The sequence below is a fragment of the Protopterus annectens genome, chromosome 3.part0 (assembly GCF_019279795.1).
Source record: "Protopterus annectens isolate FY-2018-M chromosome 3.part0, PAN1.0, whole genome shotgun sequence".
NCBI classification, from domain to species: Eukaryota; Metazoa; Chordata; order Ceratodontiformes; family Protopteridae; genus Protopterus; species Protopterus annectens.
The window spans coordinates 284,584,341-284,611,157 of record NC_056731.1 but is presented as its reverse complement, the minus strand read 5'-3'; the positions used below and the strand labels follow the sequence as shown (position 1 = coordinate 284,611,157).

The window sequence follows — 26,817 nt, the reverse complement described above, 5'->3', positions numbered from 1 at the left end:
CAATGCCTCCATTTTTCAAACTGAACTTAAAGCCCACAACTGGACAATACTCAAGTCTCTTCCTCTTGAAGAGGCAGTTATCTACTTCAACACCACCTTCCTCAAGATTCTAGATTCCCATGCTCCAATACGGTCCATTAGAACTAAAACCAAAACCGCACCATGGCTCTCTAAGGAAACAAAATCCAAAATCCTATCTAGAAACAAGATGTGGGTCACATGGCGTACCTCTAAAGACCCACACTCCCACCGACCCTTCCGGCAACTTAGAAATGAAACTAAAAGAATGATCTTAAATGATAAAAAAACTGCTTCCTCCACCTCCAACACAAACACCTTAATAATCCACAAAAATTCTGGGCAGGCTTAAAAAAGCTCCTGCACCCAGGCCAGGCAACCACCCCCACTCCAACAACTTGCAAACAACAGTGCCCTGTAAACATTGCTAACACATTCAATAGTTTCTTCACAGAAACTATACAATCCCTGGCCACACAATTCAAACAAACAACCAGCCCACTCCATTACCCATGCCAGCAGAATACTACAACTACATCAGATCATCTATTTACCTTCGATCCAGTACCCATATCCTCTATAACATCTCTTCTTAAAAAACTAAAACCCACTAAGCTAGCAGCTGACCTTTTCCCATCTGAGTTTCTGCAAAAAGCAGCTGAGGCCATTTCCTATCCCGTCTCCATAATCATAAACCGTACCTTGTCAGAAGCCTTCATCCACTCCATGTGGAAAATGTCCCACATTATTCCTCTCCATAAAGGTGGTAGCTCACTAGAGCTAACCAACTACAAACCTATAGCTATACTCTCACCCCTGGCCAAAATTATGGAAAAGTGTGTCCACAAACAACTGAAGGAACACCTCACCAAAAATAAAATTCTAGCCAACTCCCAACATGGCTTCAGGCCAAATCACAGTACCACATCAGCCCTACTGTCCTTTTCTAATACCATCAATAACTTCAGAAACAATAATAAACTATCATCTGCTCTTTTCTTAGACCTCTCCAAGGCCTTTGATATGGTGAACCACATTCAACTCCTCCATACATTAAAAAAACTATCACTCAGCAATTCCACGCTGAAATGGTTCCAATCCTACCTGTCCAATAGGCAACAGGCTGTTCTATGGCAGGACAAATTATCCACATGCCTACCTGTTACACTTGGAGTTCCCCAAGGATCTATTCTTGGCCCTCTTCTCTTCACCATCTTTGTTAATGACCTGCCCACAATCACCCCCATGCCACATGCATTCAATATGCAGATGATTCGACTATCATCAGCACTGCCTCTAACCTGGCAGACCTCACTGCTTCAACCCAAGACACCTTCAACCTAATAGAAAATGGTTCTCAAGTCGTCAACTAGTTCTCAACCCCAACAAAACAAAACTACTTACTTTCTCACCCACTAACAAGACTCTTCCCCCCACCTTCTCTATTACATCCTCCAATGGAATCACTATATCACCAGAAGCTCACACAAAGCTATTAGGTGTTACCATTGATAACTCCCTTAAATTTGACACCCATTTCAATCTAACCATCAAAACCGTCAATAAAAAGCATGGCTGTGAATAAAGTAAAACACTTTCACACTCCTCAGGCTAAAATTAAAATTGCCAGCACACACCAACTATCAACTCTTTTCTATGCCTCCCCTTTTACAAACCTAAACAAGACAACCCTTAACAAACTTGCTTCTTGTTACAATCACATAGCTAGATTTGCCACAAATTCCACCTTTAGAATGCACCACTGCACTAACTTGAAGCAACTAGGGTGGTTAGAGTTTTCCAGCCAACTCCATTTCAAGCAACTCAAAATGGCTCACCAGATACTGTATCACCCAGAGAAAACACCAGCTCTGAAAAACATCATTCACCCCTATATTAACCTGCAATCTTTACGCTCCTCCAATAAGATCTTAGCTCAAACTACCAAAGCCAATAATTCTGCTGGGGATTCTCTATTCTCAAACTTTGTAGGTAAAATGTGGAACTCCCTACCGACCATGTTCACCTCAGAACCTTCACTCCTACAATTCAAAAAAAAGCTTAAACCCCATCTCAATACTCTCTGGCAATGTCCCTGTTCCAAACCTGGTTAACCACTATCATCTTACCTCACTATCCTTAACCGCTTTTTAACAAGGCGCCTCGCCTTTGTAACTGACCTATGTTTTTTTTTATATGCTGCTGTTATTTTTTTCCCAAGATGTGATGTATCTTTATATTGTATTTAGAACTCAACTATCTTCCTTTTTTGCATTAACAATGTTCATATGTCTGTTATGTACCTGGAGCTTTTCTCCCCGGGCCTCCGCTGAAAATGGACATATATCCAGTCGGACTCTCCCGGTTAACAAATGTAAAATAAATAAATAAATAAACTTCTGAAATAATAGAAAAATGGTAGCTGCTCGGCAGTCAAATCTCCTGTTAAAGAACAAAATGTAAATAGAAGTAATGCACAGGAGAGAATGATGGCAGAGCAATATGCTCCTCATAAAATGGATATTTAAGCAGTCTATGGTAGCATTCGCTATCAGCTGTACTGAATACATGCGTACACCATGCAAAAATGCAATATGATGCAAAAAGGCAGTTCGTATAAGCAGGCAGCTTTCACTTCACCAAAAATTTGATCCAAAGACGATGTAAAAACCAAATCCTTTTAATGGTGCAGGAACATGGCAAGCGCTTTCACCCAAAGGGCTTCTTCAAGCCAAAAAGCAATCATTTAAAAACCAGTATATATACACAAATAGGTAATGACATCACTTCCTCCTGATCATTTAATGAGCAACATTTTAAAATAACAACCTATAAAATAACTAACCTGTACAATAATACTAAAGTCACTTCAACTCATACATCTAATATTCACAGAATAAAAACAATAATTAGGCTGCTATATATTGGATACCTTCCTTATTTCATATTCCGATATATATATATATATATATATATATATATATATATATATATATATATATGTGTGCACTATAGAATGCAGACTTGATATAAGCAATCAATTTAAGTACAATTAAACTACATTTTTGATTAGTGAATATTATAAAACATCATATAAAACAATATAACAACATTTTAGGTTCTAGGATTCCTCGCCTTCAGCATGGGTCGGGGGGGTACCCTGTCATCCAACCCAGCTCTTAATCTAACAATCCATTTTGTTTCATTCTGTTCAGTCCGATTTTGGATATCACCCCTCCTTATGGTTGGCTGATTAACCTGAACCACCATAAACTTGAACATATGTTCTATAGATGTATCCAGAACATGTTTGGATAATGCATTTTTATCTGATTTGATCCGAATATTATATAAATGTTCTCTTATTCTATCCCTAAGTCACCTATCAGTCTTGCCCACATAAAAAGCGGGGCAAGACTTGCATGTGGCAAGATAAACAACATGTAGGGTATCACAACTAGCTTTAGGATAGAATTTGAAACATTGGTGGGTAGTAGGATGTATAAAGATGGCAGTATTGTCTATATAATGACGATAATTACATTTCTGATATGGTCTGGTAACGCCAGATGGAAAATTAGATTGAGACCTGTGATCTATCCTATTGGAACTGCATAACATCCTATATAAATTAAGCTTATTCTTGTATATGAATTTTGGATTATCACCTACCACTTCACGGATGGTTGGGTCCACTTTTAAAATATCCCAATATTTCAGGTAGGCATTTCTTATATCATTCATATCTTGCGTATGATATATGGATACTCTGAATTCCTCATTCGCTATATTATTTGACATATCGTCTATATCTTGTATGCATTTGTTACTATCGGCAAAATGAGGATATGCCCTGCTCATTCCAAGTGTATCAATACCCATGAAGCCCTCATTGATTTCTTCCAAGCTATAAGATCTATTGATTAATTGTTGCTTAAGTCTGACTAATTCCCTATTATATCCCTGTTCGGTGGAATTCAAATGGGAAACCCGCATAGCTTGTCCTTTAACAATATTCTTAAAAATAAACCTGGGGTGCATGCTGGACCTATGCAAAAGAGAGTTTCTATAACATGATTTCCTATATACCCCAGTGTTTAAAAGGCCGTTAGATAGTCTCTCTACATAAACATCTAGATAAGAAACAAATTTCTCTGATGCCGTCATGGTAAACTTTAAATAATATGTCAATGAATTTACCTGTTCCAAAAATTGGTATAATTGGACCCCCTCTGATTTCCATATAAGGAAAAGGTCATCAACGAATCGTACATAAATTTTAACATGATTCTTGAAACTATTTAGTGTGAACAAACACCTCTCTTCCCAATCAGCCATAACAATATTGGCATAGCTATTGGCACATGAAGTGTCCATAGCTACGCCATCTTTTTGGATATAAGCTTAATTGTTAAATGTAAAAATATTATTATCCATAACTATCCTTAACAGTTCACATAATGTGTCAATATGAATTTCGGATGATGTTTGGTTCGCCAATAAACATCTATGTACACATTTTATTCCCTCATTATTTGGAATGGTAGTAAAGAGGGACTGAACATCAAGTGTTACCAACCAATATTTGGAATCAACGGGTTCATCTTTCATTTTATCATATAACATCAGTAGAAATTGCTTGGTATCTCTCAATATATATGTATATTTATTTACTATTGGTCTTAATTTGGATTCAAAGTACAGGGAAATAGGCTCAGTAATCCAGCCTCGCCCTGCTACTATTGGTCTCATAGTTTCATAGTTTAGTACTAGGCTATCTGCCCTGAGTCATTTATAAGCCTAGACATAGTGATGTGGCTTTCAACACCCCATGTAATGGTACAAAAGTGTACAGAATAGATTTAGAATACTGTGCCTCTGTCTAGTAGTGACACAGAGATGACCCCCGGGGTAAGCCTATGATCTCCCATCTACTCGTCAAGATTTCTCTTGAAGAGAGTCAGTGAGGGGCTCTGCCTAACATGAACTGGGATTCTGTTCCAGAGTATGGGAAGCCTCTGGGTTATGAATATGTCCCTCCAGCATGTCCTATTCATATTTGTGCTGAGGTTTAAATCTTTAGCTCTCATTGTTCTGATGGATTTGGATTTTTTGAGGTGGAGCATGTCCATCAATTCCTGATTGGACATGGCCTTGTACGTCAGGCACAGATCACCTCTGAGTAGGCGGTATGCTACTGAATAGAGCTGGAGTTTCTTTAGTCTGGCAGCATATGACATATGTTGGAGACCCTTGATCCTCTTGGTGAGGTACTTTTGGGATCTCTCCAGCTGTTGCAAGTGCCGGGTGAGGTACATACCAAATGGGGCATTGTACTCAATCATGGGCCTGATACGGGAGGAGTATAGGGGAACAATGACCTCCTTTGATCTGGATGTGAATCCCTTCATGATAAGGTGGGCAAGGTAGAAAGTCTTTCTAACCACTTTGCCAATGTGGGTGTCAAATGAGAGGTCACTATCGACTTGGGTCCCCAGGTCTCTGATGACTTTTTCCGTACTCAGTGGGTTATTGTCTATGTGATAATTTGTGGGTACTTTGTTTTTCCCAAAGGGGATGACTATACATTTTTTGGCATTTAGTTTAAGGCCATGACTCCGGCACCAGTTGTCCGTTTCAGTGAGGCCTTTCTGTAGGATGTATGTGTCAGCTTGTGTATCGACTATGGTGCCTAGTTTGCAGTCATCTGCGAACTTTGTCAGCCACAACCCTCCCATGTTTGCTTTCACATCTGAGAAATAAATGCCGAACAAGAGGGGTCCCAGGACAGAGCCCTGTGGGACACCACTTGTGACTGGCTTTGAGTCTGACATGGCTCCAGCGATTTTGACTTTATGGGTTCTATCCTTTAGCCAGTTTGCAACCCATCTTGTGACATATGGATTTACATTTAAGCTGTTCAGCTTGTCTGTGATGCCTGAGTGGGGTATTGTGTCGAAAGCTTTAGCCAAGTCCAGGTAGGCTGTATGGACTGCTTTGCCCTCGTCAATGGCTCTAGTGACTATTTCGAAAAAGTCAACCAGGTTCAAAAGGCAGGATATGCCCTTTACAAAGCCGAACTGGGTGGGATCAAGTGTCTGTAGGTCCCCAATGTCTCTGTTTATGAGTTCCATAATGATTCTTTCCATAGCTTTGCAGACCAGGCTGGTTAAGCTTATGGGGCAGTAGTTACCAGGGTCTGTAGAGGTGCCTCCTTTGTGGACTGGGACCACTGTTGCTGTACGCCAGTGTTCAGGTACATATCCTGTAGTAAGGCTAAGGTTAAATAGCATTTTTATGTGCGGGTTTAGCTCCTCTTGGAGTTCACGTAGCACGCAACCCGGGATACCGTCAGGTCCCATTGATGCTGTGTTTTTAGCTTTGCTGAGGGTGGTTCTCACCTGGACTTCTGAGATGACAGGCAGGTTACATTCAGCTGGGATACGTATTTCTTCTTTTGGGGGTGAGAGAGGGGAGAAATTTGCACTGAACCTGTCTGCCAGAATATTGGCAATATCTGTGGGTTCAGTGTATTTTTTGTCATTGTGAACTAACTCTGAGCATATCTGAGGGTTTCCGCCCAGGTTTCTAACATAGCAGAAGAAGGCCTTGTGGTTATCTTTAGTGTCCATAGCGATTTTTCTCTCAAAGTTGGCCTTGGATGTTTTTATGAGAGAACGTAGCTTTCTACTAGTGCTGATCAGAGATGCCTTCTCTTTATGGGATTTTGCTCTGTCGTGCAGTAGCTTCCTTCTTTTGTTATACAATTTGTTTATGGCTGGGGTCCACCAGACAGGACACCTGCCCTAGGTGGAGAGGGTCTTGGTTTTATTTGGGATTGCATGATCCATGCATTCTTGGAGATGTCCGTAGAAAGCATTTGTGAAGGATTCAGCATTGTGGGATGTGGTTTCCACTGGCCCAGTGGGCTTAAAGGATACCATCTCAGTCTTAAGAAGAGTAAAGTCGGCTTTTGAGAAGTTTTTCACTGTAGTCTTTTGTGTTGGGGGTGGAGGTGGGATATGTATATCCAGGGTGATTAGTTTGTGGTCAGATCTCACTAGTGAGGGGTATACGTCCGGTGTGGAGCACTTTGTCCCCATGTTTGTGATGATCAGGTTTAGAATATTATCTCCCCTTGTGGGAGAGGTGACTAGCTGTTCCATTGCATTTGAATTTATGAATTCCAGGAACCTTTGGCTAGGGTGTTAGGGCTAGAATAATGTACCCAGTCTCTGTTAGGGTAGTTGAAGTCTCCCAATATGATGGTGTTTGGTGAGACATTCATATCCTCCAATGTCTTCAGGAAGGCTGAATGGGGTTCCTGAGATTGGGAGGGTGGTCTGTAACATGCTACCAGTTGTATAGCAGTTTTTCCTATGGTTAAGTTGCACCTGGATGGTCTCTAATGCTTCATGTGTTGCCACTAACCTGGAGGTGTGGGTGTCCTTGATGAATATGGACACTCCCCCTCCCTTTTTAGTTTGGCCCGAGTTTTGGGGCCGAAAAGCATGATACGAGGTATAGCCTGGTAGCGCTGGGGTGCTCTCAGGAGCCTTGAACCAGGTTTCAGTTACTGCACAGACATCGATGTTCTCCATACTGAGGAGTGCTTCGAGAGCCTGCATCTTGAGATTTAGACTTCTGGCGTTGAGCAGCATTACCCTTAATTTTTCCCATTTTGTTTTCTAAGGAGGTGGGTTTGTCTTTTGAGCCTTGCCTAAAAAAGGCACTATGGGGGTGGCAAGAGCCTTAGCCAATATCCGGAAGCCCAGTGGTGACAGATGCAAGCCGTCCCTTGCGAAGCAGCGTGGCTTGTCCAGCATGTCATCCCAAGCAGACAGACATTGGATCCCCCTAGAATGACACCAGTAATTGAGCCAATTATTAAAGCTGATCATTTGTCTTTGTATTGTGGCATCATTCTTGGTGAGGGCAAGATGTTGCTCAGGGTCAGGGTCATACCAGCCTGGGCTACATAATCAGAGAGCTCCTCTATGTCTCTTTTCATGTAGTCCAGGGTGGTACGACTCAGGTCATTCATGCCGGCATGGACAATGACGGAGTCATATTTGTACTTGCTTTGGAGTGACCTGAGTGCGTGTGTTATGTGGCAGATCCTAGCTCCCGATATGCAGCTCACCATTACCCTCTCCTTGTTCAGCCTGTTAAGCGGAACGTCAGTGTGTCTGACTATAGAGTCACCTATTACTAGTGTATCAGGCATGGTGTTTGGCCTTAAGGGCTGTGATTGTTTGACACACTGATTTATTGAAGTATGTGTTGCATGTGTTATGTTTTGAGGTGGTGGATTTTTGGCTGTCTGCTTTGGGAGGCTCTGTTGTTTTGCTAAGTTTTTTGTTAGAGCCTCCGAGTATGTCTTTGTGTTATTATGTGTTTGGTTTGCAGTTGTGGTAGGTCTATGTGGGACTGGGTTTGCTGTGTGTGTGGTTACCTTCTCCTCCTGTCTTGTCTTGCCAGTCCTGAGTTGAGAGAGTTCAGCCTCCAGTTTGGCTATATAGTTGCATCTCTCACATGTATTTGTGTTTGTTGGGAGGAGGAGATGGTTGTCTGTGTACATGAGACAATTGTAGCATTGTCTCAAGATTCCCAGATTAACCAGCTGAACCGGAGAGGATGCTAGTAATCTACCACTCAACATGCTAGAATATTATAAGGGAGTGCTGTGCCTTTAAGGGAAGTGGGTACTCACAGAGGTGGTAGGTGGATGTAGTGCTTCCTTTAGTTTGAAAGTGCTTACTTAGAAGAGAGGTTTTGAGAACAAGTGCTAGGCTTATAATAAAGCGAGTAGACTGATTATTATAAGAGTGGAGCTTTCTTAAGGGAAAATTTGAAGAACAGACTTGGCACAGCCAGAAAAAAATTAACCTTGTTTAACCGGCGCTGCTCTATGCGCACAATCGCGCAAATGTGGATTTTAAACAGGGAACTTCAAAAGAGCTAGAAATGGTCCAAAACAACCAATACTACAAGCTCTTGTGCTGAGGTCGCTCCTTCAGGGACAGATAGGCTGCTCAAGGCCCCCCACTCCCACTGGTGAGCAAAGAAACTTCCTTCTATCCAAGTAAGGCAATGGACAACACAGGAACTACACCACAGCCCAGAATACAGCAAAGACTGTATACTGGTCTAAACTAGTCGAGGAGAGGAGGGAAAAAGTACAGTTTTGTACCTACCATAAATGTAGATGTCCGAACTGGATAGCATCTGCAGTCATAACAACTGGGTTGTCCTGTCGTCAGGCAGCCCTTCAGTCGGCCGGATTCCAAAGTCCGGGTCCGGCTTCGGCTGATGTCGCACTTCACCCGACGTCATCTCTGTTGGTCTTCGGGTATAAAGGCATCAGCCGACGCCATTTTCCTCAGTGTTTCTTGCCCCAGATGCCAGTAGCCCTCTTGAAGGCTAAAATTTGGATAGATGCCAATGTTTCCAAAAAGATAGAGGTAAACACAAAATAAGCATGTATGTACATATATACAAACAAATACACCATAAAAGACTCCCCCCCCACCAGCTAGCTATTAGGAGGGTAAAAACCCTAGGAGTACCACTGAGGGAAGGAGGGAGGGTAATCCTGACTGCAGATGCTATCCAGTTCGGACATCTACATTTATGGTAGGTACAAAACTGTACTATGTCCTTCATGGATGCATCTGCAGTCATAACAACTGGGTAGAATACCATAGCCAACTAGGGGAGGAGGATAAAAGTAGATTATGGTGTGTTTAGGATCCCTTGCAGTACAGCAGTGGCAAACCCTGCTCGGGATCTGGAATATAGAGGCAAATTATAATGCTTGGCAAATGTATGCACGGAGGTCCAAGTAGCCGCCTCAATAATGTCTTTGGTTGCCACTCCTCATAAGAAGGCTGTGGTAGTGGCTGTTGCCCTTGTAGAATGAGGTCTTATGTTCTGTGGAATTGGTTTTCCATGGAAGGAGTAACAGAATCGTATGCAATTTCCTATCCATTTGGAGATTGTCTGTTTGGAAATAGCTTTTCCTTCCCTTCCTGTTGCATAGGCTACAAAAGTTGGTCAGTCTTTCTGCTACTTTTTGTTCTGTCCAAGTAGTAGTGTAGCTGTCTATGTACATCCAAGGTATGCAGTATTCTTTCCCCTCTGTTTTGTGGGTTGGGAAAGAAGGTAGGTAGGTGGATTGCCTGGTTTAAAGACACTCTGGATACCACCTTAGGCATAAATGTAGGATTAGTCCTCATGGACACTCTATCTTGGTGGAAGATTAGGAAGGGTTGCACTGCCATTAAGGCCTGTAGTTCTGAAACCCTCCTTGCTGAAGTAATTGCCAGTAGGAAAGCAGTTTTCCATGACAGGTGTTGTAGGTCTGCTGTTGCTGCTGGTTCAAAGGGTGATAGTGTCAACTTTTCTAGCACAAAGTTTAAGTCCCAAGCTGGTAATGGTGGTTTCCTTGGAGGTTTTACATTCTTGATTCCTCTGAGGAATTGCCTGAGCAAAGGGTGCGAAAAAACAGGTGGATCATAGCTGTATTCTGCTGAAATAGCTGATGCATGTATCTTGATGGAGGAGTAGGACAGGCCTGAATGAAGAAGTTCGGCCAGATACTCCAGAATGTTAGGCATATCTATGTTTGACACATCTTTTCCTCTTTCAGTACTCCAAATGACAAACCTTTTCCATTTTCCAGCATAGTTCCTTCTTGTTGAAGGTCTGCGTGCTTCAAGAATAATGTCTTTAACTCTTTGGGAAAGTTCTGGATTAGCTGCTGCTATGTGATGTTCCATGCAGTCAGTTGCAACGTTTTAGGTTTGGATGTATGATGCTGTAGTTGTTCTGAGTTAACATCAAAGGCATCAGGGTATTGGCCACATATTGTTCCGAGACATGCTCCTCAGCAGTGGGTACCAGTGTTGTCTTGGCCAGTTTGGAGCTATCAGGATTATCCTTGGACGTTCTTCCTTGATTTTTAGTAGTACTTTGTGTATCAAGGGAAGAGGTGGGAATGCATATGCTGTTAGGCCTTTCCAGCTGAAGGAGAGCGAATCCACTTTCCATGCTAGTGGGTGGAATGTCCTTGTGCAGAATTTTTGAGCTGGTGATTGAGAGGTGATGCGAATAGATCTATCTGAGGCATTCCCCATTTCTTTGAGATGGTCTTGAAGATGTCCGGGTGCAGCTTCCATTCGTGGGCATCCGATGTGGTTCTGCTTAATATGTCTGCTAGAGTATTTTCTTTTCCCGGTACAAATATTGCCTGTAACTGGATGTTGTAGCTGAGTGCCAGGGTCCACAGCTGCAAAGTCATTCTGCATAGGGGGTATGAATGAGTGCCTCCCTGTTTGTTGATGTACCACATGACTGTGGTGTTGTCTGTCCTTATCATCAACTGGCCCTCTTTGAGAAATGGTCTGAACTTTTGGATTGCCAGTTTTACTGCCAGAATTTCTTTTAGGTTGATGTGCAGGTGAAGTTGATCCTGTGTCCACAATCCTTGCACGCATTTGTCCAGCATGTGGGCCCCCCATCCTAGGTCTGAAGCGTCTGTTGTGATGGTCTGGCTTGCTTGACATCTGCGAAAGGGTAGGCCTGGGTTTGACTGGCATGCCTGAGCCCACCATAGGAACTCCTGTTTTAAGCATGGAATTAGTGGGATTTCTGTTTCTAGGCTGTGTCTGTGTTGGGACCATAAATTCTTTAGGTACCACTGTAGTTTTCTCATATGTAGTCTGGCAAATGGGACCAAGATTATGCATGATGCCATGAAGCCCAAGGCCTGCAGTACTTTTCTTGCTGTTAACTTGTTCAGTTTTGTTAGTGCCAAGAAGTAAAGAGGGAGTTCTTTTTGTTTTTCTGTAGTTAGGAATGCCATTTGTTTTACTGTGTCCAATTCCGCGCCCAAGAATGCCCTTGTTTGGGATGGTATCAGCCTTGACTTTTGTAAATTGACTGTGTATCCCAGTGCTTGTAGCAAGTAAATGACCCTTTGTAAATCTGTTGTCAGCTTGCTTTTGTTGTCCCCTTGTAGCAGGCAGTCGTCCAGGTATGGGTAAATTTGAATTCCCTGTAGTCTGCAATGGGCGATTACTGATGCCAGGCATTTTGTGAATACTCTGGGCGCAGTAGATAAGCCAAAGGGCAATGCTGAGAATTGATAGTGCTCTGATCCTGCAAGAAATCTGAGGTATCTTCTGCAGATTGGTCGAATGGGGACGTGCAGGTATGCCTCCTTGAGATCTAGAGTTACCAGCCAACACTCCTTGCCCAGCATGGGAAGAAGTTGCTGTAGGGTCAGCATTTTGAATTTTGGGACAATGATGTATGTATTTAAGGTGGACAGGTCGAGAATTGGTCTCCAACTTTTTCCTTTCTTGGAACTAGGAATAGTCTGGAGTAGAACCCCTTTCCTTGCTCTGCTGTTGGCACTCTATCCACAGCTCTCATGTTTGCTAACTCCATTATCTGTTGTAGAGCCTCTGTTTTTTGATTTGGAGGTAGATTTGGCATTCCTCTTTTGACTGGTAAAGTGTGGAAGTGGAACCGGTTACCTTGATCTATGGTTTGTAAAATCCACTTGTCTTTTGTTATGTAGTGCCAGTTCTTTGAAAATAAGGTTAACTTTCCGCCTAGAGGAGCTGCTATTTGTTCCCTGGTAGGCGGATTTAGGTTAAGTCACTGTGGTTGTGTTGATGTAGTGGCAGTGGTTGTGTCTGTGCCTCTGTTGTTACCTTGCCACTGTCGTCCTCTGTAGGCACCTCCTCTGGATTGGTTTCTGCCTCTGGAACGTCTATTCCTGCCCCTTTGAGATCTTGTGGAGTCAGGAAAGGACCAATTTTGGCAGGCCAGTTCCTGCTAAACCTTGGGGTTGAACCTGCAAGAAATCTTTAACCGTTTGAACAGATTTTGCCTTTTCTTCCATTTTCTTCATAACCTGCTGGGCAGGTGTACCAAACAAACTTGTCTTATCCATAGGAGCATCTAGCAACTTAGCTTTAACATGATCCGGTAAAGCTTGCTCCTTTAGCCATGCATGCCTTCTTATCACTGTGCCAGTCATGGCTGATCTAAATGAAGCCTCCAGTGCATCATAGCCACATTTTAAGGAATGGTTACTAACCTGTTGTATGTTATTTACCATTTCTAATACATATTTCTTATCAAGAGATTCATCAGTGGTTAGCTTTTTAGTTAACTGATCAAGCATAAACTCTTGGTATTGTATCATGTGAAACTGACAGTTTAAAGCTCTAGCTGAGAGAGTAGCTGAAGTTTAGACCTTTTACCCCATCTGTCTAATGACCTTGCTTCCCTTTCAGAAGGAATAGGGTTTTAGCTATGGTCGCGCTACTGCCTTGGGACCCTGGGATATAGTTTCGGGTCTGCAAGTGGCGCCTTGTAAAGGTGGTGATGCGTGTCTGGTACCCTGTAAAATCTGTCTGGTTTGGCAGGGGCTGGGGGTAAAGAATCTGGAGCGGAGCAGACATCATTGAAAGCATCATCCACCACAGAGAGAACAGGAGGTATAGCTAAGGGCCTGTGCTGTGGAAGGTGCAGAAAGGTCCTAAGTCTTTTTCTGGAGTCTTAAAAATTCCTGTTGCTGCCATTGGAACTGCTCTCGCATGGCATGTAAGGTTTCCCCAAAGGAGAATTCTTCTGGTGGGGAAGCAGCTGGAATGGATTCTTCAGCATCAGAATCTTCAAAATTGGAGAAAGGAGCCTCTGGCTGGTCAGTTATGTGTGATTCATCAGCAGAATCATCAGAGGACACTGGCTCAGGGGGCTCTGCCCTAGGTCTCTTCTCTGGGGGCTGAGAGGCCCTGTCTGGGTGAGATTGAGATCCTCTAATTAATGAAATTAAATCTTCTGCCAAAGTAAGCATTTGAGAACTAGAAGAGGGCCTGGTTGTGCGGGGTTTAACAGGCACTGTTTTAGTAGTCTTGGCTGCTTTAGCCCTGGCGAAGGCCTTAATGGACATGGCTGCTGGAGGCCTAGCAGCACCACATGCTGGGGTAGAGACATCCAAGGGAATGGTGTCTGATAAGTCAGTGGCAACCACCGTAGTGGATAAAATTTCTGAGGCCGATTCAAGAGTGGTAGCAGGGGCCTCAGTTGTAGAGATAGATTCAGCTGTACTTTGATCAGTTTTCGGTTTCGTCGAAACCGAGACACTCGCGGTTTGCTTAACCATGGTTTCGGCCGAAACCGCGGACCGCGAGTGTCGGTCTTTATCTTTGCGTTTTTGGCAGATTGGGTAGTCGGAGGATCCGGCGGCATAATGTACGCAAAATCAGAACCGAAAAACTGTTCTGCAAACTCCGACCGACGCCTAAGCGTTCGTCGGTTGAAAGAAGCACAGGCCGAACAGGCTGCTATGTCGTGGGCTGGGCCTAAACAAGGCAGACAATAAGAGTGGAAATCTTTATGAGGTATTTGTTTCCCACAGGTTAAACAATTATTAACTTTTTCTGACATCGGCTGAGGCAAGAAAGAGTCCCCAACGGGGTACTTAGCTTTAGAAGTCTTCGAAGTAGTATTCGGTAGAAGTAATCTCTGGATCCGACCGACCGGCACTTGCGAACAGCTTCTGCTTCGGGCGCCACGCGGCAAGAAAGACTGGGGAAAATGGCGTCGGCTGATGCCTTTATACCCGAAGACCAACAGAGATGACGTCGGGTGAAGTGCGACATCAGCCGAAGCCGGACCCGGACATTGGAATCCGGCCGACTGAAGGGCTGCCTGACGACAGGACAACCCAGTTGTTATGACTGCAGATGCATCCATGAAGGACATCAAGGATATTTTTTTTGTTCTTTTTTTTTTTGAGATAGAAAGCACACAGAAATGCAGGAAACAATAATAAATCAGTTACACAGGCTAGCACACTTTAGTGGGCAGCCTCAACAGTTAAATTTAACAAACAAACAAACAAACAAACTTTCGACCAAATGTAACTTTAAGTGCAGATAATATATAATGCAACAAACAGCTCAAAAACAGTTTAAGCTTGTTCAAAGTAAGCAGGAGAAGGTATTTTAGGTAAAAAACAGCAAAAAATACTTAAATCAGGAAAGTAGTCACTTTTCTCAGTTCTCTGCTGCTAGGACCACTCTGCAGGACCACGAGGAGCTGCTTCCATAGGTGGACATTGGGGGTGTTTATGTATTTTGGGAACACCTTGTATACAGGGTACCATTGGCTTATTAATCGAACAGAAATCATATAATTTATCACTAATCTTCCCATTATTACAGTAATTTAATAAAGATGTAGAAACTCTATCAATAGTCTTATCTATTTGATCCAGGCTTATTCTATTGTAATAGTGGGCATCACTCAACATGTCTGTCATACTTGAAATATACCTATCACTATCCATGATAACTATAAGAATACATTATATGTTATTGTTGAACGAGTATTTTCTACCCGAGGAGGCTGTATTGAGAGAACGAAAAAGAAAACAGCAGCAACACATTAATGCAACTTATCCTTCTAAAGTTGTTGACAAAGGCCTTGAAAAGCGTTTGGATAATGTGTACCTATTTGAAAAGAAACAGTTGGAACAGAAACAAAATAAAATCTGAAGAGATACACTAGATTTTAGCAACGGACAGGTCTTTACTTGGCCGAGGGTAAATATTGAGAAGAATGGACATGGTAGGGTAGATAAAAATATGGCTAGAAACGCTGATAAGAATGTGTATAAAAATGGAAGTGTTTTTAAATCTGTATGTGCTGACAGTACTTTTAGATACAAACAAATATCTAAAAATAATGAAAATACTGTAGTTAAGGCTAGAAATACAGTCGTTACTACAGCAATTGTGCACCAGGAAAATTAAATAAATGAGTTATACCAACCTATATCCAGCATCATGGATGCAAGTGATATGGGAATCGCACATGATAGTAACATAATTGAATCAAATGAAGTAATTGTTCCATCTAGTGGTTTGATTGATGGGCCTAATCCAGGAGATGGGTCAGTTAGAAAGAAGGTTCATCATATGACCATAATAGGCTCAATCATTGACATATTATTTAAAGTTTACCATGACGGCATCAGAGAAATTTGTTTCTTATCTAGATGTTTATGTAGAGAGACTATCTAACAGCCTTTTACACACTGGGGTATATAGGAAATTATGTTATAGAAACTCACTTTTGCATAGGTCCAGCATGCACCCCAGGTTTATTTTTAAGAATATTGTTAAAGGACAAGCTATGCGGGTTTCCCGTTTGAATTCCACCGAACAGGGATATAATAAGGAATTAGTCAGACTTAAGCAACAATTAATCGATAGATCTTATAGCTTGGAAGAAATCAATGAGGGCTTCATGGGTATTGATACACTTAGATTGAGCAGGGCATATCCTCATTTCGCCGATAGTAACAAATGCATACAAGATATAGACGATCTGTCAAATAATATAACAAATGAGGAATTCAGAGTATCCATATATCATACACAAGATGTGAATGATATAAGAAATGCCTACTTCAAATATTGGGATATTTTAAAAGTGGACCCAACCATCCGTGAAGTGGTAGGTGATAATCCAAAATTCATATACAAGAATAAGCTTAATTTATATAAGATGTTATGCAGTTCCAATAGGATAGATCACAGGTCTCAATCTAATTTTCCATCTGGCATTACCAGACCATGTCAGAAATGTAATTATTGTCATTATATAGACAATACTGCCATATTTATACATCCTACTACCCACCAATGTTTCAAATTCTGTCCTAAAGCTAGTTGTGATACCCTACATGTTGTTTATCTTGCCACATGCAAGTCTTTCCCAGCTTTTTATGTGGGCAAGACTGATAGGCGACTTAGGGATAGAATAAGAGAACATTTATATAATATTCAGATCAAATCAGATAAAAATGCATTATCCAAACATGTTCTGGATACATCTATAGAACATATGTTCAAGTTTATGGTGGTTCAGGTTAACCAGCCAACCATAAGGAGGGGTGATATCCAAAATCAGACTGAACAGAATGAAACAAAATGGATTATTAGATTAAGAGCTGATCGGGAGCCTGGGTTGAATGACAGGGTACCCCTCCGACAAGAAAGCTTAGAACCTAAAATGTTATTATATTGTTTTATATGATGTTTTATAATATCCAGTAATCAAAAATGTATTTTAAATGTACTTAAATCGATTGCTTATAGCAAGCCTGCATTCTATAGTGTGTGTATATATATATATATATATATATATATATATATATATATATATATATCGGAATATGAAATAAGGAAGGTATCCGATATATAGTAGCCTAACTATTGTTTTTATTCTGTGAATATTAGATGTATGAGTTGAAGTGACTTTAGTATTATTGTACAGGTTAGTTATTTTATAGGTTGTTATGTTATTTTAAAATGTTGCTTGTTAAATGATCAGGAGGAAGTGATGTCATTACCTATTTGTGTATATATACTGTTTTTTAAACTATTGCTTTTTGGCCTGAAGAAGCCCTTTGGGTGAAAGCGCTTGCCATGTTCCTGCACCATTAAAAGGATTTGGCTTTTACATCGTCTTTGGATCAAATTTTTGGGGAAGTGAAAACTGCCTGCTTATACGAACTACCATTTGCATCCTATTGCATTTTTGCATGGTGTACTCGTGTATTCAGTATAGCTGATAGCGAATGCTACCATAGACTGCTTAAATATACTGTTTATGAGGAGCATATTGCTCTGCCATCATTCTCTCCTGTGCATTGCTTCTATAAACTTCTGAAATAGTTTAAATTCCATCATCCCTATTTGAAAACCAAAACCTGTATTAATCTTGCAACAAAAGGGGCATCTCCCACATTTCCCCTTTTGGGGAAGATTGTTCCTTTCCTTATTATTTAAATTCTCCAGGACGTCTTTAAAATTAAGACTTCTCTCTTACACTGTCCTAGGGGTAGTTCCAAACTTCTCCCTACACACTTCCTCTTCCATTAATATTGGCCAATTTTTATTTAATATCCATTTAATTTGATAACTCTAGATGAACATTTCGAACAAGAATGGCATCATTTAATTGGAATATTTTTAAAGAGGGAGTACCTATTGACACTCCTTAATGAACTAAAGGAGGAAGTCATGAATAAGAGGGCTTCCAGGTATTTTTGTCCGATTTTAAGAGGTTCAGAAAATATGTCCCTTACCAATTTAGATATGTTTATTGATAGTATGGGGAAAACTATATATCCAGTAATGGACTTTAAAACAAATTTTATTACGACTTTTAGTAATGACCATGCCCAAATTAAACCTGATTTTCTAATGTCTTTTGTTATGTGTAAGTAGAATCATAGCTGTCTGTCAAGATCTAGTAAATGCAACATGTATTCACCATTGTTTTTGAATTTGGGGAAGAAGACGGGTAAGTTTAATAGATTGATTGATACTGAATTGTGATACTACCTTAGGAAGGAAGGAAGGATCGGTTCTTAAGGTCATCCTATCCTTATGGAAAATCAAGTAAGGAGGTTTAGAGGGCAATACTTGGATTTCTGAAATTCTCCTGGGAGATGTAATAGCCACTAGAAATAGAAAAAAATTTAAGATCACATTTTCCAGCTGGTTCAAAGGGGGAATGGATTAAGGCCTATAGAACAAGGTTCAAGTCCCATGAAGGAGTAGCATCTTTATAAGGTGACCTAAGTAAAATAGTACCTCTTAAAAAGACCTTGCGTATCTTTGCAGAAGCCAAAGAACTGTCAACTCCTATATGAAAGTTAGACATTGCTGCTAACTGAACTTTAATGGTAGATGAACAAGCTCCTTCATTAAAAATGTCTGCCAAAAATTCAAGTACACTTTGTGTAGGGATTGAAAAAGGATTGATATTTTTTGATGCACCCAACAAACAAACGTCTTCCTCTTACTCTTGTAGATTTTTCTAGTGGAAGCCGTATGGGAAGACAAAATTATATGACAGACAGGGGATGAGAGCATAAGTTGTCTGACTATTAACGGTAGTGAAAACACACTGTCAACCTTAGGTTTGAGATATCTGGGTGAACCATGCCCATTGGGTGAGACAGAATGTCTATAATTGGATCCAGAATCCAAGGTGGGTAAATTAGATGAGGTCAAAGGAAAGGGGACCAAACTTGTCGAGGCCAGTAAGGTGCTTTCTGTAGGAATTTTGGAATCAATAGGATTGGCGGATAACCATAGAGAAGACCGGAGGGCCTATGGTGGAGCAGACTATCCCTCAGTGATTTCCCCACTGGGGAGATTAGGGCAAAGAAGCCACTGCATTTGTTGTTTAGGGGAGATGCAAAAAGACTGCAGCAAGGCTGACCCCACTGAAGGAAAATTACTTCTGTCATTTTTTGTGTTGATAGACCACTCATGAGTAGAAGAATGGACCTTCCTGTTGGGGTGCCAGCTTCTTTGACCAGAAAGGGCAGTATGAACTGAATTGTGACCATCTGAAACTTTGAGTGGTGAACTGACTTGTTAAAGGTGCTGAGATCCAAAATTGGTCGCTAGTCCCATTTTCTTTTGCACTGAAAAGAATCTTCAGTAAGTTCCAGATTCCATCTGGTCTGGCAGGACCTCTTGCATGACTGTTTATTCTAGCAGCTTTTGTATTTGAATTGCTGCATCCTTCCTCTGACTGGGTGGAATGTCAGGAATTTTTTGCAGAGTTGGAGGTGGAAGGGAAAAGGGAATTGCATAACCACTGGAAATAATCCTCTACACCCAGTGTCTTTTTTGATATCTGGCCAAGCTCTCTGATGCATGAATAAGTGACCCATGATTGCCTCTAGAGGTGGACAATCAGCCCTCCTTTCAGGAGTGCTGGTAGGGTCTATCTGAGAAAGTGTCTCTAGACCCTGTTTTTTCAGGGCAGCTCTGCCATGTAATAAGTGTCTTCCATTATTTTCCCTCCTCTGCATCTGGGGCAACCATCTCCATGTGGATCTGGGAAAGGACCCTGAGATATCTTGAACCACATCTTTCACCCCCCCACATTGGTTCCTAGAAAGGGTTCTTTTGGGGGTTGAAAAACATACTTCTACAACAGCAGGGAGAGTCTTTCCGTCTTTCTCACACCTGAAGTGTGTACCCTTCACTTTTGGGCCAAACAGGGAAGATCCATCAAAAGGAACACTGAAGAAAAGACTTGAAAGGCTCTGTAAAGTTACATAGGTGGATCCAGGCATGTCTCCTTATTGAGATGCCATCACCCGCTACACTTGAGGTACTCTCAGCTGCATGAGAGGTAAGCCTCATGGATGAGTTGGGGATAGACTGAAGGGTTACCAACTGTGAGGTTACTGTAGATTGAGCCTCTGCAGTACTGGCCCCTGAAAGAGTATTTGACAACTCCTTAATCAAAACTGTTTGCAACCCCGTAAAGTGTGTTAGGTAATTCAGTGACCTAAGAGCAAAGGTCACTGAAGCATAGACATGTTTTTCGAACCTGTCCAATGCTCTATACTCTCTATTAGGAGGATGGACAGTGGAACTTCGTTTCGCAAGTTACTTCTTCGTGGCTGCCACCATGACCATGACATCTACAGGCACTCCCTAGCTCCAGCATTCCCTTCCTGTCGGAGGTGCAGAATTCAGTCTAGTCTCTTTGGGATGGGTTCAACCGCATCAGGTTCCTTCCATGCCCACTGAGTGATCAAATCAATGAGCTCATCAGTGGGTGGAGTCACCCAGCAGGTAGACAGATCATATCCAAATGCCTCCAGAAACACTGGCTTCTCATTGCTTGAGGATCTCCAGAATGTCTCCAAATGAGATGTCTTTGGGTGGTGATCTGGGGGACCCTTTCCCTTCATTGAAATCTGTGTCCTCCATGATAGATTCAAGTACCCCCTTTTGCACTTCCTCTTCCAGGGTACTTCCTCAGTGGGATGCTCCAGGGAAGTAACAGAAGAGAGGGTAATACCCTGTTGGGTGCTCTGGAGGTTAGGGACTGGCTGTTCCTGTGGAGTTCAATGTTGAGGTTCTTGGCACAAACACACATGGGATGTAGAGGATAAGTCCAAGAGGGAGAGACCCTCAGTCCTGCTGAGAAGAAAACTGATGAAACTGAGAAGCCATGCTTCTGTCCCACCAGCTCCTCCTGAATCGAAGTAAAGGCACCCAAGGCAGAGGCTAGAGCTGAGCTGTCCAGGGCCAAAACTCTGAGGGGCAGAGCCAGCTCTGAAAATGTCAGAGTCAGCTCTAACACCTTGGATCTGACCGGGACACTATGGCTCTGAGAGCCACTCAACTTTGAATTTGTCAGAGTTGATGCACTCAGAGAAATCTTCGGATCTGAGGACACCAGAACTCTCGGATCCGAACCAGATGGTCTTGGCAAACTCAGATCCGAGGACTCCAAAACAAAGTGTCAGATTGGAGAAGGAGCTGTTACTGGAGGGGTATATCTAGCTAAGGCTTCCTGACCTGAAGGGGTCAGATCCGAGAGAACCCCCATCTGTATTTGTGCTAATAGGAACTTCCTTATCATTCTATCCATGTTGGCTTCCATGAGACTCCTGGAAGAATGAGATGAAGCTATGGATGGAGACTTGTACTGCCATTTCTCGAGGAAGGGAGATGGAAGTCGTGAAGGAACAGGGTCCATTCATGGTGGATACCGGACCCTAGGAAGAATTTTTGGAGCTGAAAAACTCTAATCCAATGGCATCTTGGGAAGTATAGGAGACATCTTAGATCCAGACAGCTTTGGATCTGATCTTGCCTGTTTGAGAGGAGGCTCCATGCATGAAGTAGAAGAACCTGAATTCTTCTGGGACTTTTTAGGAGTGTCCCTCGATGATGTTTTGGAGGGTTGAGCTCCAGATATGGCTTCTGAAAAAGAGGTGGGTAGTAACTCTTTCAAAATTAATTTGCTTTGCCTGTCCACCAAAGCAGGTGGATTAAAGCTATTGCATATTTCACAGTCAGTATTAAGATGGCTAGGGCCTAAACAATAAACACAAAGGTCATTGGTGTCAGTGCAAGGCAATTTATGGCTGCACATTTTACATTTTTAAATCCATAGGGTAAGGAGGAAGAAATATGAAAAGGAAAATAAATACCAACAATGGTATTAGAAAATACACAAATGTGCATAATAGAAAGTTAAAAAGTTTTTAAGGGGAAGAAAATACCAGCAATGGTAACAAGACTACTCAAATACACAACTAGTAATAAAATATTTAGGAAAAAACCCTTAAGAAACAAGAAAATATGTTACTTGGCTCTAGAAGTGCTCGAGAGCAAGCTGACTACATCTATACGTGAAAAGTGGCAAATGAGATCTGAGGTATGTTAGGGGTTGGGGCATTATGTGTAGGGAGGAGCTCAAGAGTTTCAGTTGGCCACGAGCTATAATATCGGCTGAGTCGGATCCAAGGACTGGATCCCAACTCAGTGGTTGAGGAATGAATGAAAATTGATATCATCAGATCTTCAATTATAATTATGTGGGCTCCACAAACATAATCCAAACAACTACTGAGATATTTTATTAGGAAGCAAAAACATCCAGATAGACTGGCTGGATTCAACTTACAGCAACATTCCTTTACTGGTTGCCACAGTGGTAACCCTATTTTTATGGAATCTTGACTGCTTCTAAAAATTACAGAGAGTCCACTCAGTTCTTCTCATGTGTAGGCTTTCATGAGGAATAAAAAAGTGTAACACTTGACCCAGAGTACTCAAATGCTGTCTTATGTTAGTGGCATGTTGCTGAAAGAAATCTACCACCAAAGACCAAATCTACATTTATGTACCAAGAGGTAGAAACAGTATAATCTAGACTGACGCTATAGTGCATCCTAGGAATTTTGATATTATAGAGACAGGAGTAACATCCTATAATTTCAAAAGATTCCAAGATGCAGCATCAAGGCAGCTGCTATATTGATATGGTTCAATAACTGTTCCTGAGACTGAACTACTGGTAAACAATAGTGCAGATATGGAAATGGTGATGTTCCGTTTCCTGAAGAGTACAAATACTGGAGTTAAGCACCTAGTAAATATTCTTGTGGGTGTGGACATTAAATGGTATAGTACACACTAGAAGTAAAAAAATGAGAGCACAGTAATATCTTGAATTGTTAATGTGTTGGTTGTATTGGAAGGTATGGATATTCTATTAAGGAGCACTGCCATGCAAGAGTCATTTTCTATGTATGGCAGAATGATATTTAAAATTATCAATCTGAGGTTTCTTGGTAACAATGTACTTGTTTACCTCTGACAAATCTACTGCCCTAAGGGTGCTGCCTTTCTTTGGAGCATAGAACAATCTTGAGTAAAAGCATTGTCCTTTTTGAGTGGAAGGATCCCACTACATTGTGTTTATTTTTTTTCTGGGTAGCAATTAGTTTGATAACAACAAAACTTGGGCTACCTATTGGGGAGGTGTGTAGGTAAGAGAAAATTATCAAAGTTCTCTGGTGAAAACTACTGTGTAGCCCTGAATGTCTGGAAAATCCACCCGTCTGAAGTTATTGCTTCTTGGGCTGGAAGATGTAATTGCAAGCTACCTCCTATGAGTATACAGTAGGGTACAGGTTCAGGATCTACATAGTTGTTACCTGCATTTCTGTTGATACTTCACTTTTTCTGCTGAATCTATAACTAACGATGAATGCTTTGTTTATACAAGATTCTCACTCCTAAGGTTTCTGCACATATACCCGCATGTGGTAAAATGGTATCTTATTGGTGGTAAGGTTTCCTGAAAACAGAGTGGTAGAGGCATTTACCATCTGATTCAGTAAAGACCCTTCCAGGTTTGTATGAGATCAGCATGTTAAAACAACATGTTCTGAGTATCAAGAGCATTCAGTAGCTGTGCATTTACATTCTCATTATAGCTCTCAGTTCTGAACCATGCAGGTTGTCATATCATCAATAGAAATCACTCTCCTGAATGCAACAGCAGCAGCACAAGCACATTTTAGTACAAGGGCTCCTGTTTTATAGACTATAGCATTTAATTTATCAAGTTTGCCTTTGTTGTCAAACTCAGACAACTTTTGTATGCATTCCAGTACTTGATTCAGTATGGACCTCTGTAATGTGATCATATCAAACAAAGTAATTTGAGGCCTTAACTATAAGGCTACAGAACATGTAGACTTTTCTATCATATTTGTTCAAAAACTTTATTTCTATGTCAAAAAGAAGTATGATTATAGGTATAATTATCTTTGCTTGAGAGGATGAAGGGAGAGAATGGGCTGATCTGCTTTGTGAATGTCATATAAATCATTTCTAGTATGTCATGTAGAGCTCTGTAAAGCCTGTCTGTCATTTTTAAGGCTCAGAATTATACATTAATGTGCTGTTAATTAACTTTCATAAGAACGAGAAGATCTGAAACAGAGGACGAATAGTGTACTTCACCTAAGACAATCGCATCATCTTCACATACTACTTTTTAGTGGAAGAGGGATTTCCTGACAGCCATATGAAAAAATGCACCCTTTAATTCCAGTTTCTAAAAAGGTTATCTCCTCTTGTAAGGAGCCAGAGGATTGAAGGTGTGATTCCTCAAGTTCGGAGACACAGGAATGAGGATGAATTAATATGTCTCATATAAAACAGTGTAAGAAACTTATCTATGTGTAATATTTTCAGTCCATATATTTCTAGTTAATCACTGTATATTAATCAGATCAGACAATAGTAGTAGAAGTAGCGAATGTAAACTCGTCTTAAGTCAAAACAAAACAAAAAGTAATAATAGAAAATATATAATTGTACAGCATTACTAAGTATTCGAAAGTAATCCAAGCAAGGCAGGCAGTCTGTTTCCAGTATCCACTTAAAGGACTTAATAAAGGATTTTTGACTTGAAACAGACTGCCTGCGTTGCTTGGATTACTTTTGAATACTTAGTAATGCTGTACAATTATATATTTTCTATTATTACTTTTTGTTTTGTTTTGACTTAAGACGAGTTTACGTTCGCTACTTCTACTACTATTGTCTGATCTGATTAATATACAGTGATTAACTAGAAATATATGGACTGAAAATCTTCCACACAGAGAAGTTTCTTACACTGTTTTGTTTTTGGACTCATTACACTTTAGTGGGTTGTTTTGAGACTTCGGGGATACCATGGAGATTACTTGTAATATGTCTCATATAAAGATCTTCTTTGGACATTAAAGATACTCCTTGTTTCTTTTCCCCCTCTAACCTTCAAAAGGACTGGCAATAAATTCCTTTGTCATATCAAAATATGTTAGTCTGAGCTACCTGCCATGGTAGTTCTTCCACAACATACACTCACATGCTCACTCATAACTTGGGCCAATTTAGAGTGTCCAAACCACCTACTGCATGTCTTTGGAATGTGGGAGGAAACCCTGAGGAAACCCACGTGAACACAGGGAGGACATGCAGACTCCACACAAATGACACCCTAGCCAAGAAACAAACTGGGGAGCCTCTTGTTTTGAGGAGACAACATTATCCACTGTGCCACTATGCAATCCTTCTAACTGGCGTTATTACACTTTTTGACAAATACCACAAGATTCTAGTTTATTTTCAGGCCCTAAACAAAACAAGCATTGAGTGGGTAATCTTTATTTGCAGCCTGTCTACTACAAGCACACTTAATGATCAGCTTTCGGAAATTAAACATTCTTTCTTTAGCAAAAGTTGAGAAGATGGTTTCTGTAACTTTAACTTTTTCTTCCAAAGGAAACAAATGTAAGTAGGAATGAAAACATAACATGGTATGATATAGCAAAATTACACTGAGCAATCAGTGCTTTTCAGACTGTGAGAAGAAATAGTGACAGCAAATGCCCCTGCTGGATTTATACAGGAGACAATACCTACATCAGTACCAATGAAGGTATGAGACTAGCATTAGCCTTCACGAGAAACAGACTCGACTTTGGACAACTGGTCAAATCAAGGGAAGTCAAAATGTAATGATGTATTATTACAGAAACACCTTACAAAGAAGATTTCAGAACAAGTTAAAGAAAACCTGACATCATATACAACACACAGCTGTCAAGTGTGGTCTCACTTGTGGTCATCTGATAGCTGTGCTCCTCTGTTACTTCATTTGATAAGTTAATATTTTAATACTAGTTGAACCCAGGCTATATGCCACAAAAATGACCTGCAAAATTACCATTATGAAGGTACTCTACTACTACTTTCTATCACCAATCCTCTTTCATCATCGTCTCTTAGTTTCTGTAAATATACAGATACATACATATTTGACCTACTCCACTTTTTAACATGTGGCAATGTTATACCCTGCTTAATTTTTTCAGCCTTTCTGTATATAAAATGTATATTTATGTATCATCTACTTATTATTTACCATTTCTATACTCTTACTTCAAATTGACAATGTTTTTCACTTGGTCTGTGCCTGCAAATCGTCACTTCTGATCAGTGCATTATCCTGGTAAACAAATATAAATAAAATGCTACATTTTTAAAAACAACAAATGTAATACAATATATGAAAAAGCTAACACCAATAATAATGTCAGACAGATATGCAAATTAAGCATTTAAGATAAACTGATACTGATGTAAAATGAAATATACTAACTGTAAAAAAAAAAAAAAAATGGAAAACCAAATAAAGAGCTACTGTCAAGGTAGAATGCGTTACATGACATATTCTGTTATGACTCAGGACATGCATCTGGGTTGCCTTTCTGCTGATCTCACATGAAGATTAGGTGTTCCTATAAAATAATAAAGGCACTAAAATCCATAAGTGAGAATAAAAGGAAATATTCAATACAAGATGATGCTGTAA

The 26,817-nt window shown here is 40.8% G+C and overlaps 1 protein-coding gene across 1 annotated transcript in view; it reads right to left on the bottom strand.

Annotated features, from left to right (window-relative positions):
- The window catches only part of NEK10 (NIMA related kinase 10), a 3,576,599-nt gene that overhangs the window by 480,828 nt on the left and 3,068,954 nt on the right, over positions 1 to 26,817 (bottom strand). The gene's annotated exons all lie outside the window — the stretch shown is intronic.